We start from the raw sequence: 21403 nt of genomic DNA, 5'->3' as shown, positions 1-21403 counted from the left end.
TTATGAAATACTCAGCATTGAAATGTCCAATTGTTCATGAATGAGAACTGGGATTTAGGCCCTACTTTTCCATGGAAGCAACTGACCTTTTGCTCCTCTGTTAAATGAGCTTGAAAAGCCACCTGAAATACTTGTGAGAATTAAATTAGATATATATCATCTAACAGAGAGTCTAGGATTATAATTGAAGTTTTTTTTTTTTTAAAAAAGGATATCTTTAGAAGTCAATTTTAAATATTTTTGGAATATACATTTAATATAAGCCTTCAAAGTTTTTAGGCTTAAGTACAAAAGAATAGACCCTGGACAAACTTTAAACCATACTCTGACCATTTTCTGATTCCTCCCTTGTTTCCTCTCTCTTCTCTGGCCTGCGTAGATTGTTTCTCTACTTCTCCTCACTCAAATTTACCTAACCATGCACAAAAGAGGATGGCTATCAACTGTGTGTCACTTGGAAATGTAAGCAAGCAAAACTACATTCTAATGTTGAAGGTATTGATTTACAAAAAGAGCCGAAATGTGTAAACCTTACCATTTATTTCAAAGCATCACTTTGACCATTTCTTTCAAGAAACATAAATTTTTCTTTGCCTCTGAACCCATAGAAGGGACAGTTGACTCCAACTATATATTTACAAAAAGTAGATATTCTCTCCTAATATAGGTGGATCTCAGAAATATATAACCTAGTAACTTGCCACTCATAAGAAAATTGGAGGTTATAGACAATGGTTTGATAGGTGCAGCAAACCACTATGGCACATGTAACAAACCCGCACGTTCTGCACACGTATCCCAGAACTTAAAGTTAAAAACAGACAAACAAAAAAAAACCTTTTATAAAGTTAACAACATTGGAGGTTAATTCTCTCCTCTACATACCCATGCAACAATTCTGTTTTTCACTTTGAGTGCAATATTCAACAATTTATGTGAGTGAGTCAACACTTTATCTTAATATATAGGCTTTCTATTAGATGACTCTGCCTAACAGTAGGCTAATGTTCTGCATATGTTTAAAGTAGGCTAGCCCAAGCTATGCTGCTCCATAGGTTAGGTGTGCTAAATGCATTTTTGACTTATGGTATTTTCAGTATACAATGGAAATCAAAGAGCATCGTATGTATGTTTATATATGTGTGTGTGACATACATATATATTAAAAAATGTATTATAAGCTATTGACTTACACGATTACAGAGGCTAATTTCCACCATCTGTCATCTGCCAGCTGAAGTCAGGAAAGCCAGCGGTGTAGTATGAAGGCCTGAGAGCTAGAGAGCCAATGGATTCTAATCCAAGTCTGAAAAGCAGGGAACCAGAAGCACGGAGGCCTGGAGAAGATTGATAAACCACCAGCCCAAGCAATCAGGCAGAGTTAATTCAACCTTTTGTTCTCTTCAGGCCCTCAGCTGACTGGATGTTGCCCACCCATAATGGGAAGGGCCATCTGCTTCACTCAGTTCACCATATTCAAATGTCAGTCACTCCTGGAAACGCCCACATAGACACACCCAGAAATCATGTTTAACCAGCTCTCTGGACATCCAGTAGCCCAGTCTAGTGATACATGAAATCAATCATCACAAGAAATGTCCAAATTTTGCCTTCTATGAGCAGCGCATGTGTGAGCCCATTGTCCCATAGCCTCCCTTTAATTTTTTCAGATTTGATATGTGAAAGTAATACCTCCTTTTAAAAAGTCTTTAGTTCTTCGGTTTCTAGTACAGTTGAATATTTGATCATTTATTGGTTATTTATTTTGCCTTCTTTCATTTTATATACTTTTTTACATTTTTCTAATGGAGTTTTTGTCTATTTTATCTTGAATTCTTTTATATATATACACAGTAAAGCTTCTTTTTTTTTTCCTCCAGGTTACCAAATTGATTCTGAACCTCCTATATTTTTAACTGGAATTGTGGGTCTTGAATACTAATAACCAGTGAAATTATATTGCATTTAAATTTAAGGATTTAGAAGTATTTTATAGTAATCAATTTCTTTCCCATCCCAGTGTAACAAAGGACTTTTAAAGACAGTAAATTGAAAGTGACATTTTCCTGGATGTATGGTCAGAGAAATGATACTCTTTTTTTTAATTTTATTATTATTATACGTTAAGTTTTAGGGTACATGTGCACAACCTGCAGGCTTGTTACATATGTATACATGTGCCATGTTGCTGTGCTGCACCCATTAACTCATCATTTAACATTACGCATATCTCCTAATGCTATCCCTCTCCCTCCCCCCACCCCACAACAGGACCCGGAGTGTGATGTTCCCCTTCCTGTGTCCATGTGTTCTCATTGTTCAGTTCCCACCTATGAGTGAGAACATGCGGTGTTTGGCTTTTTGTCCTTGCAATTGTTTGCTGAGAATGATGGTTTCCAGCTTCATCCACGTCCCTACAAAGGACATGAACTCATCATTTTTTATGGCTGCATAGTATTCCATGGTGTATATGTGCCACATTTTCTTACTCCGGTCTATCATTGTTGGACATTTGGGTTGGTTCCAAGTCTTTGCTATTGTGAATAGTGCCGCAATAAACATACGTGTGCATGTGTCTTTATAGCAGCATGATTTATAATCCTTTGGGTATATACCCAGTAATGAGATTGCTGGGTCAAATGGTATTTCTAGTTCTAGATCCCTGAGGAATGGCCACACTGACTTCCACAATGGTTGAACTAGTTTACAGTCCCACCAACAGTGTAAAAGTGTTCCTATTTCTCCACATCCTCTCCAGCAGCTGTTGTTTTCTGTAAATTTATAAGCAAGAATTCAGATATCAATACTAATTCTATTCTCTCTCTCTCTCTCTTTTGTTTTCTTACCTATGTTCATAGAAAGTGGAGAAACGATTGCATATGTAGTCGGGGCAGCTGTGAAACTCAAGCAGTTGGTTTTTCCTTTTTTTTTTTTTTTTTTTAAGTCTTTTTGACTTTGTTTGCTCCTTTAATGATTCCATCTTTTGCATGTGAAGATTAAACTTTTACATTTACTGCACGTAAAGATTAACCTTTTCTATTTACTGGCATTTTGCTCCATGACCTTGTCAGATGATTGCTGACTTTCCGTCAAGGATACTTAAACGCCTGTTGGGTGCCAAGAAGCGTGTTCTCAGAAATATAAGAGAAGGGAAAGAACAGCTCTGTTATTGCACTTGAAAGGCTGGGTTAGTAGAAGACAGCTCATGGGAGGATGCTTTTACCCAAACAATTGTGGAGATACATTTGAAACTTCCTTCAGAACCTGTTTGCATTTTCATTGTGTTTTATTTAAACTATAGTTTTGCAAAAAAAAAAAATAAATCCAAGTTGATCATTATGCATTTCACTAAAATGAATTTAAAATTAAGCCCCTCCCCCCTGTCTCGACATTATGCTTCTTCACAAGAAAATTCATTTTTCAAAGGGAAAACAATGATATTCAAAAGCATGCTGTGATTGGGGTTCACAAAACAAAGCTAAAGGAGGCTTTTCTTGGAGTAGAACAGTATTTAGGCAGCAAGTGGGTTTGCCTTATTAATCATTGTGTCCTCAGGGCCAGATTGAGTGTGTGACACGTAGAAGACACCCAATAATTCTCACTAAGTGAACCAAAGAAGAATTCCAGAATCATTTGATATAACAAGAATTTCCCAATAAGACACTGGCTTTTATATTCTTCCTCAAACCCAAGGAACAAATACTTTCTTTTTATGCATTTTTACAAGATTTACCATTAAAAAAATAAAATTGTATTTAGATGTTACCTAAATTCTTTAAAAATATAATCATAAACAAACTATTATTTGATAAGGAAATCTATTTATTATGATATATAAAACTACATGCTTTCAAATAAGATAATTTATTTCACTATGTGGGAAAAGTTATGTTTGAATAATTATATTTTCATGACACTTTTTCTGAATAACCATCTCCAGCATACAAGAATGATAGATTAGAAATGACAGGATCAAAATGAGCTAGCAGGTTGACTTGATATGCAACTGAGGCTTAATATATTTGAAAATATTATTAAATATTTAACTATAAAGAAAAGATATTGCTTGTAAATTTTCAAATTACTACATAGCAAAAGTAATGCATTGATTTCTTGTTACTTTAAGATCACCATTAGAGAACTTAAGGGCAGTAAAATGTTTTCAGTTATAAAACAATTGATCATTTTCTCCTTTCTACTGTGAGTCTTGCCCCTCTGACACCTGAGTAGAACTGTGAATGCAATCTTGTGTTGGTGCTTTCAGAGCTTCCCTTTCAGAAGTTGTCATTTGAGGATAAAATGCCTGTATCTCTCTACCTCATTTGACTCCCCATCTGTTGTCAACAATCATTGGAGGGCACTTCTTATTTTTCTCACGTTGTCCCTTAATTTCTTTGTCTCTTTTTAACAGTTTCATAATTAACACTATATTGTGGTAAATATCCTTGGGAGAAATGCTACAAAAATATTTCAGTGCAGAATAGTTACATTACAGAGGTCTGGAGGTAATCTGGCTCCTATAATGGTACCCACATTCCCTTTCTTTTCATTGAGAAATAAACACATGTATTTCATTGCCAGTATTGTTAGTAAATACAAAATTATTATGTAAACTGAAACAAATTGGAAGGATAGGTTTATTTTGTGAATAAAAACAGTGTCCTTAAATAGCGAATTATGAAATGTATAATAAATGTCTGAAATTTTCCAAGATCAAATTCAGAATTTTATCTAGCTCTTTGAGTCCATCCATGAGCTGTTATCAACATGTCCCATGTTCATTGTCAAAATCAAGAGCATCATTTCATCCAAATAACACCAATTTCTTAAAAATGCATTTTTACATGTTTCTGGATGTTATTCCAGGAGAGATTCAGAAAAGAAACTGGCTGTACCATTTCAGAACACAGTAAGTGTTAATAGCAACTTCAAGTAGAGAATGGCATTTTGGCTTCTTTAGGTATTAAATAGAGGTGGGATGGGGCAATAGAAAATAAATTCCAAATGTAAATTACAAAGACATTTGAGATAACAAAATCAGAATATGTTTCCGCAAGTTGAAATTCTTTTACACTATCATTAATAATAGTATGCTAGAGCCTGCATTATTTACATTATTTATCCCTACTCAACAATTTCTAGTTCTTGATTTAGGGCTACACATTAAACTTCTTGCAAGAAGCCTTCTTATATTAACTAATTATAGTTTTAAAAGTAGGAAAAAAACTATCAAAAATATTTCACAGAGTAAATTAGTTGAAAATGTGCTTCAGTATAAGTCAGCCAAAATTATTTCTTATGGTGATGTAAATTGAATGATAAATGTGATTAGCCACCTCTTTTAATTTCTTGACTTTAATGAGACTTTTGAGACCTGTTTATATAAATAGTACTAGGAGCTTGAACATACCCCAATTTTTTCTTCTTCTTCCATTCTTATAATTACCTAACTTCTGAAGAATCCAAAGGTAACAGAATGATTCCAACTTAATATTTGAGTAATTTACAACATGAGGATTTCAGGAGATCATAAATTATTTTGATTAACTGTAGTAACTAAATTTTTATGAAAATATTCTTGTAACATAAGGGAAAAGACAAACCAATTTCTCTTAGACCAGCCTAAAAAACTCACAGCCAAACATATGCCCTAGCCCCAAGTTACATTCTTCTTTTTGCCTTTTTAGGCTTTAAGAAATATATTCTGTTCTGTATTGGCTATATTTTCGGTTCTGAAAATGTGAACAGAAATCCCAGCTATGCTACTTACTAGCTGTGTGCATTTGGAAAAACTAATTAACACCTCTGAACCTTTATTCCCTCATAGATCTTATTATTGGAAAATGTTATTAGAATTAAGTGATGTTTACATAAAGCATGTAGCACAGTCTTTGTTGTATAACTGTTCATTCACTGTTAATTATCATCAATATTATTATTATTGCCTTTACAACTAAAAATGGTGGGGGCGGGGTGGGGAAGGACAAGAGAAGAGAGATATGTGAAAGAAAATGAAGGTGAGAAATAACACAGGAAAGTGTGAAAAAATGACCGGGGTGGGAATTCGCAAATGTTGGCATAGACATGATCAAAATAAAACAAGAAAGAAGGAAGATAATATGTATTCAGCAAATAGTGTATGACAATAAATAACTTATCTCAAGCTTAAAAAACTTGATTAGGTCTTGCCTTTCTGTTTATGATGAAATCGAGGCTCAGAAAAAAATATGTGGTTGGACCAAAGTCCAACCAGTATACTAATATTCTACTGACAACAAGGAATTAATATTCAGGTATTTTCCTTCACTTAATTGTTTTTTACCACATACTATAATATCTCGAGACTGGAAAATTGTCTTCAAATACACCTTAGAAAACGTGGGCAAGGGAGAGAGTCATTGGTATTCTGATTATTTTGACTTCTCTCAACTTCTTCCCAACATTGTGACATATACTCTCCTACTTAGTACCAAGGGAAAAAAGAAATATCCCCTGGGATTTCAGAGGTTCTACTATCATTTAGAAATTCCAGAACATTGCTAAACTACAATATTAAATAAAAATAGTCCTGTGGATTTCACATGATTATTCACTCCAAAATATTTTGAACAATTTTCTCACTCATATTCATAATCTATTTTCTGATAGGTCTTAGTGAAACTTATTTTTCTTGTATGTTAGGTTATACATAGTTTTAAATAGGATGCTGGTCCACTGAGGTAACCTTCCTCAAGTGACCTTACTGCGACAAGTGGATGTATAAAGAAATATATACCTAAATAAATGTGCAAATTGTCAAGTTACCGGACACATTTGCTATTGCTTTTCTCATTGAGCTCTCTTTCGAGAAAACACTCCCATAATTTGCGACCAATTCTGACAGAGGTTTTACTTATGATCAGAGCATTTATTTTGCTTCAAATGATCAAAGCTGAATATATTATTACAACTCAAAAATAACATAAATGACATTTCTTTGTCAGAAAGTTATCTTCCTTTCTCTATATGCAAGAATAAATTAGAAATCTTCACAAATAAGTCACACGTATTACTCTTACCATTTACCATTGATTTTAGAATTTAAGATAAAGTTGTATTTGTTTTTCTTTTTTAAACAGAAACATGATGTTTCTCACTTATAAATCTATGCATATGTTAGGAGACAGACACATTAGTTTTCGTTTAGTGTTTTTTTTTTCTCTCAGGGCTATATATTTTTTCAACTTTATTGGGTATAATTAAGGGATACATACTTAACCTGTACAATTTAATAAGGTTTATTCATTATACTTTAAAGAATGAGCTCTGCTTAGGAATTTAGGTGACTTGCCCAATACACATCAAGTTCTGAATTTGAGGATGTATTATCATGCACAAAGGATAAATTAGAAACAAAAGAATGATTCTTTCAAATGTTCGGATGCTATTGGTTTTATATCTTCCTTGTGATATTACCATGGGGATGATCTGTCTTGATGGAACATATCTTGGAAACAAGAGTCAGGCTGCAAGGATTTTGATACGTCTTCTTATTATTAACTTTTGTAGAGCTAAAGGGAAGATCAGACTTTTCTGGTCTTCTGAAAAACTCTTCTTGGTCATGGTCTACAAAATTTAACTTTGCATTTATTCAAGTACTGTTGCATAACATAATATGCACTGGTATTTCTTCTATTTTCATTGAGTGAATTTTATGTAGGAATAATCTTTCCAAAGAGATCTATACATTTTGTATATGTATCATTTCTTCAAAAAAAAAAGTATAAGCTAACAAATTAGATACTTTTATATTCTTACAAATCTTAGTTCAGAGATAAAGAGTAATCGTCTTCAAATAAGAGTTTGAGCCAAGGATCTGAGAAAGCATTTGTATCCCAAATGGCATATTATCTAAATGACATTGAAAATATGATTATAATTAGAAAATATAAATACGTTGTCAAACGAAGCAAGCAGAAATGGGATGGAGACACTTTTAATTGTACTTAGATCTTAAACATACTTAATTACAAATATAAAGGAGCTATTCTCATTGAAGAATAATTTAGAGTAACAGATATTTAGAGTAACAGATAATTAAATCTCCTCTTTAGAGTAACAGATATTTTGAAATCTCCTCTAAGTACAAAAATAAGAGCTTGGTCTGGCTGGACGCAGTGGCTCACACCTATAATCCCAGCACTTTGGGAGGACGAGGAAGGCAGATCACCTAAAGTCAGGAGTTCCAGACCAGCCTGGCCAATATAGTGAAACCCTGTCTCTACTAAAAATACACACACAAAAAAAATTAGCTTGGCGTGGTGGTGGGCAACTGTAATCCCAGCTACTAGGGAGACTGAGGCAGGAGAATTACTTGAACCCGAGAGGGAGAGGTTGCAGTGAGCCAAGATGGCGCCACTGCACTCCAGCCAAGGCCACAGTGCAAGATTCCATCTCAAAATAAATAAATAAATAAATAAGTGAAAAATAAGGGCTTGCCCCACTAAGTCCTGGTTATCTATTCAATAGGACAATATGCATCCTTTTAAAAAATTGCTTATATGAAAGATATTTAATGGCATTGGGGAAAAGGGAGAAGATAGAAAATACATAAATTGTCTTCATTATTTGTAATTAAATAGCACAGTATATAAGGTACATGCATATTAAAATATTATTTTGCTATTTTCTCTAAGAAAAAATATTTTAAGTTTTACTAATTTAAAATTTTCTCTATTTTCACGTTTTACATTGAGCATGTAAAATATTTTACAATTATGAGATTTCTTTAGGAAGTCATAATGAAGTAAAATAACTTCAAAGAATAACAATTTAGAATTTTACAAATATGTATTTATTAATGTCATATCTTATAATATTTATTAAATTATTTACTGGTAATATATCGTATTATGAATATAAATTTATAAGTGGATATTCTGATACATAGTTAAACTGGGAAAATGAACCATCAATTTTCTACTGGTTTTTAAAACCCAGCCATTATGCATTTGAAAACTGTTGTATATCAGGACGGCTTATGTATTTTTAATTTCTTTATATCTAGTTTCTCTAGAGCTGAGATAAAATATGTTTAGTGTAGATAAATTTATGGATTCAGCTACTCTGACCCTCTCAGAACATCCATACAAAGTTGGAGGACAAACAGCATATTTACAATCACAGAGTTCACAGCATGGATATGGATGGATAAGTCACGGAGGATTCTTTTAAAGGAAAATAGGAGCTTTAAAATAAAACTCTTCACCCTTTATGATCACTCCCTTGCAGAGTTCATTTACTTTCATGGTTTCAACCATTATTTTATGTCAAACAACTCCCAAATCTGTATTTCCAACCATAATCGCTCACCCAAGTTCCAGATTTGTATTTCACACACAGTTCCATGTAAATAGCTAATAGTCACTGCAAGCTTTAAACAACTCACCATCACTTTTCCCGCCAAAGTAGCATGTTCTACTTTCTAACTTTCCAACTTTGCTAATAGTGCAAAAGTGTGTCTAGTGTGCCATACTCTCCTCAACATGGACAATTTGGTAGCATAATTCCTCTGGGTCCTGTAGTTCCTGGGTTACGTGAGTCAGCATGTTCCATTCATTGACTTTTTTCCTAGTCCTCCGAAGCTTTCCTCTGCAAATCTTGCACCCTAATCTAGTTGTCATCATTCATATCTATAAACTTGTAGTTGTCTTTGTTTTAGAAGTTTTTAGGTACATTAGAAATGTCATCGCTGGCTTTTAATTAATGTTACTGCCTTGACCCACAAGCCATAGTTAACATGACAAGATATGGAAATTAGAGTGTTATTTAGATTCAATCTCTAGGTATGGAGATAAGCTCATTTTAACAATCTTTGCTTTAATAAATTGGATATGTGTTGAGAAAATGCAAACTCTAATAGGAAAGATAAAAATATTCATTCATCTTCAATAAATATTTACCCAGGACCTAAAGAGTATTAGTCATCTCTATCCTATTAAGCAGTGTAGACAAAAAAAAAAAAAAAAGCCATTTGAGGATGCACTGAAACTGTGTGTTAGAAAATAGACTTCAGGAAATCACAGCATGTGCAATCCACTTGGTGGTCAGAGAAGTAATTATGTTTATGTGTCTGTGTGTATGTGTGTGTGATCTTTTAATCAATCTGAATACATGTGAAAGGCACCTGCTTTATATTCATCATATTCTAGGCTCACTAAGGATACAAAGAAGTCTATGACAAACTTCCAAATTGCTTAGAATCAAATTGATGATAGGAAACTCAGACATGCTAAACAAGGCAAATAAGATAAAATAAAATACAGACATCTCTGAGTATCAAAACTAATTTGTCCCTGCCAGTGTATTATAGAGTGAATGTTCAGAAAGTAGGAGCCTACATTAAATTATTTTACATGGAAAAAACTCATGGGTTTCCAGTGTATCCAGCATCTTCATACAAATTGGTAAAATATTTTTAACAATCAGTATAACAATGTATTGATGATTTCTGGAGAAGATATTGCTTTTAGGACTCCAGTTATCACATTATTTAACATTTAGTAACTCCAAAAGGATATGTGGGAATGCAGAACACAAAAATACTACATTGTGTCAAATATAGATTATATTTCCTTTCTGCACAAAAAATATAAACTAACATATAATTTTTTTAAAAAAAAAAGCTAAATTCTCATTAAGGATGGGAAAGAGGTTAGTCACAACAGTGGTATCCCATAAGAGGGGTTGATCTGAGATATTAGCATTCTAATATTCTTTCTCCCTGATACCAACATTTTCACTGGTGTGTGAACATATTCATTACACCATGGTTTCAATTTAGTTTGTGGATTTGGAGTAAACCATTTCAAGTCATTACAGCAAATGTTGAAATATTGAATAATCAGATATCTAGGGATACGTCTTTTTATAGGCTGATGGTTGGGTGTTTGGAATTATATGCACTATAGAATTAAACGGATAATCAACCCAAGGCTAGAGTAATCAGGAAACATTAGGGAGAAACCATTTAAGTGAGTATCAAAATTAGATAAAGAACCAAAGCAATACCAGGTGGTGTAGAACAGAGAGTCAACAATATGATGTCCATTGAGACAGGTTATTTTCAAAAAATAAATGGGAGCATGTGCACACGCACACACACCAATGAAGCTACAGAGGCAGAAATATCAAATTTACAAATAGTATCCTGTACTTGCAAAGTCTATATGTATTTATTATATTCACTATACATGTTTGTGTCTTTGTTCATTTCATACACACACATATGCACACATACATTCACATATACAGATACACACAGAATTCATTATATTGTTAGCCATGACCTAGTATTTCAAAATTACAAATAAAATTTTAAAAAGGCAATCTCTACTAGCAGCATCACCTTAAAACAAGACAGGAGGTAAATCATCATTAACTTCGTAAGAGCAAATACAAATATTCTTAACAGTAAGTAATTGATTAGTAATTCAAATCCAATTATGCTAAGTTGTAACCACAGAAAACCTTTATAATGTTGAAAGATGACCATAATTTGAAGTATGGCATTGTGTATATTTTCATATTTTCTTTATTATGTCAGAGATAAATAATAACAGCTATTTTTGGATCTGAAAGACAAACTGGAATTAACATTGTGGGCATTTTACCAATGTCTCACCTGCCCTACTTTAAATATAAATTGTTTAATATAGAAATTTTTACCTTTTTAAAATAAGCACAATCTCCCCATTTCTTGTTTTTCCAATGTTAATTTATAATTATTGTTTTAAAGACATTTTGATGATAATTAATGGTAATTTAAAATTTTGAGACAAAGATTTTAATTTTAATATAAACATAAAATCTTAAAACAAAATTTCAGAATCTAAAAGATGCAAATATTCTACTTCCATTCCATTGTTATGCTCCCTGGGTCACTAGTACAGGAACACACACACACACACACACACACAAGCACACACTGCCACACGTGGACAACTTATTTTACACAGCAAAAATGTAGGCAAGGATAAAATGTCTTTCTAGTCTTATTCTTCTACTACTTTACAGGGATTAAAAAATATCAGAAGGTAAAAAAGGTTTAAAAGTGTTTCATTGGTGCTAATAACCAGAATAAAAAAGTGTAGATATTTAAAGAAAAGGCATATAGCTATTAAGGATAAAAGTAGGGTACAAATAGCTGGCTTAAAGATAAGATTTTATAGTTTTATAGAACTGTGAATACTTTGATGATGGTAAGGAAAATGTGACATCTTACACTATAGATACGGAAGAATCTGGAGTTGCTAAGATTCTCCTGTGAAAAAATAGTAGCCCTGGTAATCAGATTACTGTTACTTCTGACACGTAAAATGATGAGGTGTTTTTTTCTGTTGGGGAAGGTTCGTATTATAAATCAGTCATGTTAAAGATGCTCAGAGTTCTGTAATACACTCTGTTGGTAGTCTAAGGTTAATTGGATGGACAATTAGTCTTTGATCATGTGTCAAAGATGTGGTGGAATCCTGCCAAAGAAAAAGGTGGATTAAACTAAATGTCCATGCATGTTTCTTCACTCTCCATAATTCTATTATTTTGAGAATAAATTTCGTCAAAAGGTCTAAGTGACAGTTATGAATTCCACAACCCTGATGAATTAAAATGCAAGGCAGAGGTCTCATACTTTAGGGGAGAGAAGAGCAAGAAGCTGCTAAAACACCAGAATACATTGCTTGTACATTCTGAAGGCACATAAATAATATCAATAACCCAAAGAAATTTGAAGATGGAAGCATATTAATTTAAATATAAGCCTTGTCCTCCACATACATTTATTTAACAAAAATGCACTGAGTAATTTATGCACAGCAATGTATTAAGCAGTAAAAATAAATCCATTTTACATGTTATTACAGAGGGCGAGAGGAAGCCCTAACCAATCCAGGAGCAATTACATGACAGTATATAATTAGAGATTAGATGTGGTGCAGATTATAAGAGCTCTGGGGTTGTAAGTGAGCAGGTTCTCTATGAAATAAAATGATCAATAAAGATAGCTAACAGTAGGATTAAACTGAATCCTTAGGCAAGGGAGCCCTTTGTATTTGTGGGTTAGAACAAGAGTACAAATGGATACACTTACCTTGCATCTCCTCCCCTTTTTTTCCTACTTCTAGTTCTTCCTGCACTCAACGAGCCTTATACACATGTGTATGGACACCCTCAACTAAGATTAAATTCTGCCTATAATTATCTCATTACCCAGCCAATAGTTGCTCTTGGGTTATGTCTTAAGTCTGTGTGGCCAACTTCCAGCGTGGCCAGCCTCCAGTGGAAGCAGACTTTGGGATCATTTGAGCAGAAAATGCAAATCCTGATGTCTAAGACTGTGGACTTGAAGGACACCACGGGTTTTGAGTAGGGACATTCCCTTGGTTCCATACCCCTGGTCACATGGGATGGGTCACAGCTAGAATAATGCAGAGCTAGGCTACTCAAAGCAGACGATTTAGGGAAGAATATAACATATTTCATGGTATGAAATTACAGAAGGATGTCAAGGCTAATTTCTGATTAGTTATTAGGGATTAGAGATTAAAGAAAAATTTACAGCCAGGATTAAAGATGGGAATGGCTAAGGAAGACTGTAAAGGCGGATTGGGGTAATTAATGAGTTTGGTGCTAAGCATGTGTTCCACTTTTGCACAGCCACTGAGTGAAAATAAGCTGGGAGACAGAAGATGAATCTGTTTTTAGCTACTGTGAGGAGGCACACTGTGCTCATATGAGCTCACATTAATTAAAGTGCCTTTTCAAGTAAAGAAACAAAGGTCTAACTGTTTCTAAAAACGCAAAGAAAAATTTAGTTGTACCTAGCATTCATGTCACCCACAACTTAATAGCTGTGGTAAGAAATTGTTAACTTTCTAATGGACCTATACACATTTCTCTTATCCTTTCTCAAAGGGCAGCATTACACTAACACTTGAAAAGGAATTTTTTTGCTTTCTTTACAAGTGTCATCATTTCATTCTCTGAACACTTCAAAGCACATGAAGTCAAGAGAATTAGCACAGAGTCTCTTTGAAATGTGCATTACAATGATATTGCTTCCACTTCATATTATTGCTTCATTTTTAGACACTACACATATAGGATTCCAGCCCGAATAAGATGCAATTATGGAGGAAGCCTTTTCCTCTTGAAGTTTTAAGAGCTTTCCTACTTTACTGCAATTTTGGAGGAAGCAGGAACTCTTTAGAGAACTCAGTAGTGCCCTAAATGGCATGCTCAGGCAATCAGGCAATCACTTACCCTCACATCATTCAATGTTAAAGTGAAATTCACAGGAGATAATTCTATTTCAAAAATTGATAGTAATAAAGAAGTGACCAAATAAATGATTCTTTCTTTCATTAAATGCATAATCAGTGTGTAAACACTTAAGCTAAGCAAGACTTTTTCAACATAGGCAATACATCTTTTATTCCATCACTACTTCCCAAGAGTAAAAGCAAATGACTTTTCTTGTGTATTTTGAAAATTATTATTGCATTTCTCTTATTGTCTTCCCAAACCAGACAATTATTTTTAGAAACAATAACTGTGGAAAATTAAAATTCTGATTCCTAGCAATAATATTATTATAACCATCTAGTTCCCTAGAAGAAACAGCTTTAAAGTCAGACATGATGGGAAAGAGGAAAACAACCATAAGCATGTAGTATCTTGATAGGTACTGGCATTGCCTCAAACTAAAGCAATGTATTTGTAATCTTATCAGTACTCAATATATTGACCTTAAACACAATTTAAGAAATAAAATAAGTTGACTGTTTTTATTATCCTCATGTACATCTTTACTACATGAACCTGAAGTTTGGTCAATTTAAATTGCACATTCTCAGAATCAAATAAGAAATGTCTCAATGCTATGAAATACATGTCAATTCATTAAGATAGAGTCATCATGATGTGTAGTTTCCAGCATCAATATGGTCCTTAGATTAAATCTGAGCTGCATTCATAGGAAACAGTGTAGCATGTTGTGCTTTGGTTTTAATGGGGACTCACGCTTCGTAACCATCAATGCATATCTACTGAATAACATATTAAACAACTATTAGGAAATTTGTCAGCAAAGGCCCCTGGCATTTGACCCTTCTCTTTAAAGACCCCAAATCTTTCTGTTTATGTGCTCAGAAATACTTAGGTCCTGAGAGACTAACCTTGCTATCTAAAATGTCCACAGAGCTGTACCATACACCAACTTTCTGTTCATTATTTTACAATGGCAAATAATGTCATAGAGACTGGAAATACTTAACTTCAGTGTGGCCAGCACATTATCTCCTCTGCAGTCTAACACTGTGAGAAGAAGCCAAGTCAAAATCAGAAACCACTTTATTGATTTACCATGAGAACTAATGGTCTCAGGAGAGAGAAATACTCAAAAGTCCATTACATCAGCACATTCTCTTCACGAGAAGGACGTGCACAAGGGTGGCTTGGTGAGCTTGGAAACAAAACAAGAGAACTGTCTGAATCAAAGCTTAATGTGCCTGTCTGAGATGGCTGGAAGCCACTCTCGTGATTGTGATGAGTTTCCCTCCACGAATGGAAATCTCCATCCCTTTGGCTACAGAACTTTACAGTTATTTTTATTCCAGAGATGGGCTTTCCTTAGGAGATGGAGATATTTTGAGAGGATGGTTAATGTACACTCTGCTGTATAGTACTTGAATCAGTGTGATGCCTATATTCCCTGGTGACTTTCCTTTTATTTTTGCTTTTATGGCTGACGAAACCTTTCTTCTGAATGGCACAAAGTGTTTTTTATTATTTTTTTCTTAAGTAGTTTAATGTCGTTCATTTAAAGTACTCCTAAATCCTTCTGGCTTTTTAGCTATCCTGTCACTTACAGATAAATTTCAAAATCTACTCTTTGCATGTATATGTATTTTTTCTATGTAGCAATTTATATTTCAAAGACAATTGATTCTCCTACTTTCCAAATCCTTAAATCCTTAGGGAGTACCTGAGTGTTGCCCTTAATAGTGTCAAGCTTTATTATTTTTTTCCTTTTATGCAAAACTAGATCATATATAAGAGTTTACATAACTTATTTAAGATTACACAACTGGTATGCCATGATGCCTAGCTTCAAAACCAGCTGTTTCTCATTCCTAGCCCTAAATTCTTTCCTACCGTATTAAGCTACTTCTTGGCTTTCCTGTAATCCTTACCTTTAGCTTTGTTAAATTCTTTGTCTCATTAACAATTGTATTTGATAATGTTCTGATATATTCATTATTAAGAAAAAATGTTTCTGCACAGTTACCATGACATTTCTGTGGTCCTTTTTGTAGCAAATCTTATGGAAAATACTTGCTCATATGCAATCTCGCCTTCCTTATTTTTCATTGTCTCCTGAAGTATTATTCTATGTGTAATTCTATTCATTCAATTCCAAGAAACTTTTATCAAGGTCATCAGTTACTTCGTGTTAGCAAACCCAATGTTCAGGCTTTTGTGGTTTGTAAAAATATATTCAGAAAAATTAAATACGTCTTTTGTAAAATAATTTCTGCTCTTAGAGACTGCGACTCCATAATCTCTTGGTTTTCCTCCTATCTTAATGCTTGTTCCTTCTCATTTTTCTTTTCCAGCACCTTCCCTTTGACTAACCTCTTAGTGTTTTAGTGCTCCAGGCTCAGTTCCAGACCTTCTGCAGCTCGACCTTTGCACTCTCTCCCTAAGTGACCTCATTCGTTCTCATGAATTTAAACACAATGTATATGTCCCCATTTACATTTTTAGCTCTGCCTTTTTCTCAGCACTCTAGTATATTCAGTAGTCTACTTGACATCTCTGTTTAGTTGTCTATCCATCATCTTACCCTTAATAAATACAAAATGGACTTTTTTACTTGCTTCCATAGATATCACCCCCAGATATCCTCACTTCCGCATCTGCTTAATCATTTCCATTTCAGTAAATGACAACTCCATCCCCACAATTGCTTGAGTCAAGTAGTTAGAAGTCATTTGTAATACTTTTCTTTCTCCATTACATCCAATTCATCAGTATATCAATTCCCTCTCTATTCAGAATATATCCTGAATCACACCATTTCCCTGCACTCTGACTACTGTCAGAATATTTCAACCAGCCATTATCTCTAGCTTAGGCTATTGGAATAGCCTCTTAACTGTCCTCTCTGCTTTAACTTGTACCCTTGGCAGCCCAATTCTCCACCCAGCATATAGAAGACTATTTTAGAAATGTAAAGCAGATTATTTTTCTTTCCCTTTTAATCCTCTTTATTTCCTTCCATTCTAACTTTAATCACATTTAGCATTAAATGCAAATATTTTACCCCTTATCTATCTTACTAGAGCATGAACTATAAGAGCTGAGCTCTAGCTTTTTACGTTCTATCGCCATATCCCAGCACTTGAAAAAGTTGCCCAGAACATTATAAATGCTTAGTAAAATTTAAAAATAAAGTAAATAAATAATAAATAAGCAGTACCCCAATTGGAAGAATTTGGTACATTTGAAGTGTCATTTGATGGTCACTAGATGTATGCTGTGAAATCTGTCCTACTTTTGTTTCCATTGCTTCCCTAATTGAAAAGCACTCCATCCTGTGCTTTCACTCAAACTCTATTCATTCTTGATGGTCTATCAAATTCACTCCCAATTACAGTCCTACCATTAGATATTTCCTATGACCAATCATCTTTATCTGCCTCTAAAATCCTATGAAAGAGTGCTAACACTCCTTTGCGGTGTTTTCAGTCAGCATTAACTGGTTGCTTATTATGCAAATATCCACAAACTGCCAAATATGTACAAATAATACATGCATAATATATAGTTAAGGCCCTAATGAGATTCTTCCTCTAGGACAGATATCATGCCTTGCTCTTGTCTGCCTACTCTTTCCTTAGTGTTATACACATAAGCAATATTCAAAATAAAGTAGCCTGCTAATTCATTTAATAAATTGAGTGTATATGTGCTACTCAAAATAAGAATTTATTAAATGGCTATAATTCATTGGTTGAACATGAAAACACCTGAAGGAGAACATATTTATATGCATTATATGACAATTATGCAGATATAAACACAAGTTAAAAATTGTATTCCATTCATGCAGAGTGAACCAAGCAAATTATACAACCAGTAGAAAGAGAATGCAAAACACACACACATTTATAGATCAGGAATATCGAAAGATTATACAAACGGAGGCAAACACGCTTTCCATTGGAGATATTAATAGATTGTTGAAAAAAAGTCTATTGAACCTCTACCAGACAAGACACGATTTGCATGTTTATAGATAGGAATTATTTTTGTGTTACTCTGAGATATCTACAACTCAAGCAGTTTTAAAATATCTCACAGGCAATGAAAGATAAGAATCAGATAACCCAGGTGGATGTCCTGTAGACAGGACACATTTGAGCACAAATTTCTCTCTGTCATTGAAGTCAGCCTTTCTATGTAGGTTAAATGAATTGAATGCTTTATAATGTATTTATTAAAAACAACAAGACATGTATCGTGTAAAACATGCATGTTCTTACGTTTTCTTTTTAAGTGCTATTTTATATAAATTTAACAATATTTGTAACATATACATGGCAAACATTCTCCAACATTTTCTCTGCTCTTTGACTTTTATTTTTTGATATTTAGAAGACTTAATGTGTATATCATTAAAACAATCAGTAAATCCCCTTTCTTATGCTTTTATTTTGCTTATTGTTGTTGAAGAACTTGACTCTCGTTCTCAATGAACGGAAGAACACTTACAAATATTTATTGTGACTTGTTAAATTTTTTATTCTATTACATATAATGCTGTGATTCACATGGAAATTATTTTGATAAAGAAGTTATCAGAATTGAACTGAATATTTTCTTGATAATTAACTAAATGCTCTCCAACAAATGACTTATCTCATCCTTACTGCACTAATAAAAATGTAATTTTGCTTATATACTCAGAGGAATAACTCACTGTTTTAATGTGTTTGTGTGTGTGTGTTAGGTATAAATAATGAGAAACAAAGGTTTGTCTCATTGTATGTTTCATGATTTCTACATGATTATGTATTCATGGCTGATTGCTTTTTATGCAAATTCATTTTTACTAATTATTGAAAGTAGATGGGATATAAGGTAATCTTTATTGCTAATTTTATTCTTTGTAATAGAAAGTAACCTTCTATTTTTATTCAAAATATTAGTTGAATTTGACAGGATACTCGATTGATGTCAACATATTTCTATATGTAATCATGGCATCAAGATTAATATGTGATCTTTTCATTCTGTTCAATGTAAAATGATGAAATTAACCCTTTTTATTTTGTCTAATATCTGCTTCTCTCACTTTCTGTGTTATTAGTTTTACCTGTAGTGATTTTTGACATAATGCATTATTTTTAAATACTACCTTAAAGTATATTATTTTTTCAACATTTTAGAAAGGTTTTGTGCACATTGTTTTTTATTGCTTCATAAATAACTGAAATAATTTTATTATTTTTATATGGATAAAGTCTTGACTGGAGAAACAGTTCAACAATATTGACCATCTTTTTTCAAATCCCCTTAGGCCAATGGGCAGGTATGTAATAATAAATACATAAACTCAACCTCTGAAGTTAGTCAGACTTAGAGGTACAACCTCCTTTCACCACATAGTTTGTCTCTCACTTCTGAGTGGCCTGATCTTATTTGTATTTTCTGCAAAGTATTAACTAATTTCTCCTTTATCCTTGATTTCTACATTTGCTAAGCCAGTTCTGGTTAGCGTATTTTATTTTTTGTTCCTCAGAGTGGCAGTGTTTTTTTACATGTTGGTTTAGCTCCCTTGGAATATAATGAGCTTTTTGCCTCTGAAAGTTCAGGGTTTTCTTCATCTAAATAAAGTTCATCTTGTTTGTTTTCTATTATTTCTTTTATTGTGATTCATTAACATTACTAGTTTTTTCTTTAGGAAACACAATTTTTTCTTCTTACTCTCTTGTCCTCTTTTTGACGGCTAATAAATTCTTAGTTGGATTTTCTGTTATGTTTATTTCTATTTTCACTAGAATATTTTCATTTACTTGTCTTCCTTTATTATAATATCTAGCTGTCTTTGTATTTCTGCTTTTTTCTTAGTCAACACACTTTCCCCATCATTTCAGGCCCTAGTATCTCTTGTTTTTAGCTCTAATTTTATTAAGTTCATAATTTATGTGACTGATTTTGAGAGCACAAGGCACATGCTGTTCAAAAAAGAAATGGATTTTCTTGAGTAAATTTTTTCCAGAGATATGATCTCTGTTCGACTCTGGAATATCATATTTTTTCTATAAAATTTTACTAAATATTTTCATGGGCCCAGTTTGGTTTGTTTTATTTTTATTGATTCAATAAACATTTATTCAGTTCTACTATTTTCCAAAACGAACATAGATTAACTTTCTTGGTATCCCCCTAAAGAAGTCATTGGACTCTGTTCCAACATATGTCAGGTACTATATGATGCAATGAGGATGCCCCAAGAGGAACAGGGAGAGAGAGGTGTCTCACTGCTGAGTTTCTCTTTGCCTTCCAGTTTGGCAAGACTGTTGTATTTTCCTTATGGCTCACCTTAATAAGGTGTGAATGTTGACATTTTGGGGAAAAAACACAATTTTTCATTCCCCCTGCTGGGATAAGCATTTGCTGAGTGTATTAATGCATTATTTCCTACTGTACAGTTAATACCAAAGCATTTAATAACAAGAAGCCAGAGAAGTCAAAGGAAATGCTCCATGCCAGGCATTGCCAGCAGTGTTGATATTGGTTATTTTTATTTTATCCTGTTTCCTGATTTTCCTTGAAATGAATTTGGTCTCTGGGGTCTTCATTCAAGCTGGTTCTGTACATTTTACACCTAGGAGTGTGCCTTTAAATTTCTTGTGATGTTTTAGAAATGATGGCTTTTCTCTTTTAAAAATATAGTAATTATATTAGAACTCAGGAGGAAAATAAACTAGCCATCTATCCTCAAGTGTACATAATACCCAGGGATGCACTCAGTCTTTCTTCTATTTTAATTTAATTCCAACTGGAGTGGAGGGAGCCAGACATAGGCATTTTTAAATCACTTTTTATGATTTTTTTCTCAAGTTGTTGAAGCTAGGTTTTGGGATACATTTAAATAAAGCATTATCGTCTCTTCTTAGGTATGTACATCCATAAAAGTTTTGGCTTTGTTTTGCTATATCACACATTATATGCCACATTTTGCTGCAGGAGTAACTCTCTTTTTCTTAACCTGGTCACAGACTGCTCAAAAGCGCTCTCCCCCTTATTGTGTTGTGTTCATTAGTATCTCCTATTTATGTTTTGTGCTTATAGGGTC

At 33.4% G+C, this 21403-nt stretch overlaps 1 protein-coding gene across 2 annotated transcripts in view; it reads left to right on the top strand.

The window, feature by feature from the left end:
• Positions 1-21403, top strand: part of LRRTM4 (leucine rich repeat transmembrane neuronal 4) — a 767357-nt gene that overhangs the window by 684149 nt on the left and 61805 nt on the right. The gene's annotated exons all lie outside the window — the stretch shown is intronic.

This window comes from Nomascus leucogenys, chromosome 14 (genome assembly GCF_006542625.1).
Source record: "Nomascus leucogenys isolate Asia chromosome 14, Asia_NLE_v1, whole genome shotgun sequence".
Lineage (NCBI taxonomy): Eukaryota > Metazoa > Chordata > Mammalia > Primates > Hylobatidae > Nomascus > Nomascus leucogenys.
The sequence above is the reverse complement of the archived record's forward strand: the minus strand, read 5'-3'. Positions and strand labels throughout refer to the sequence as shown.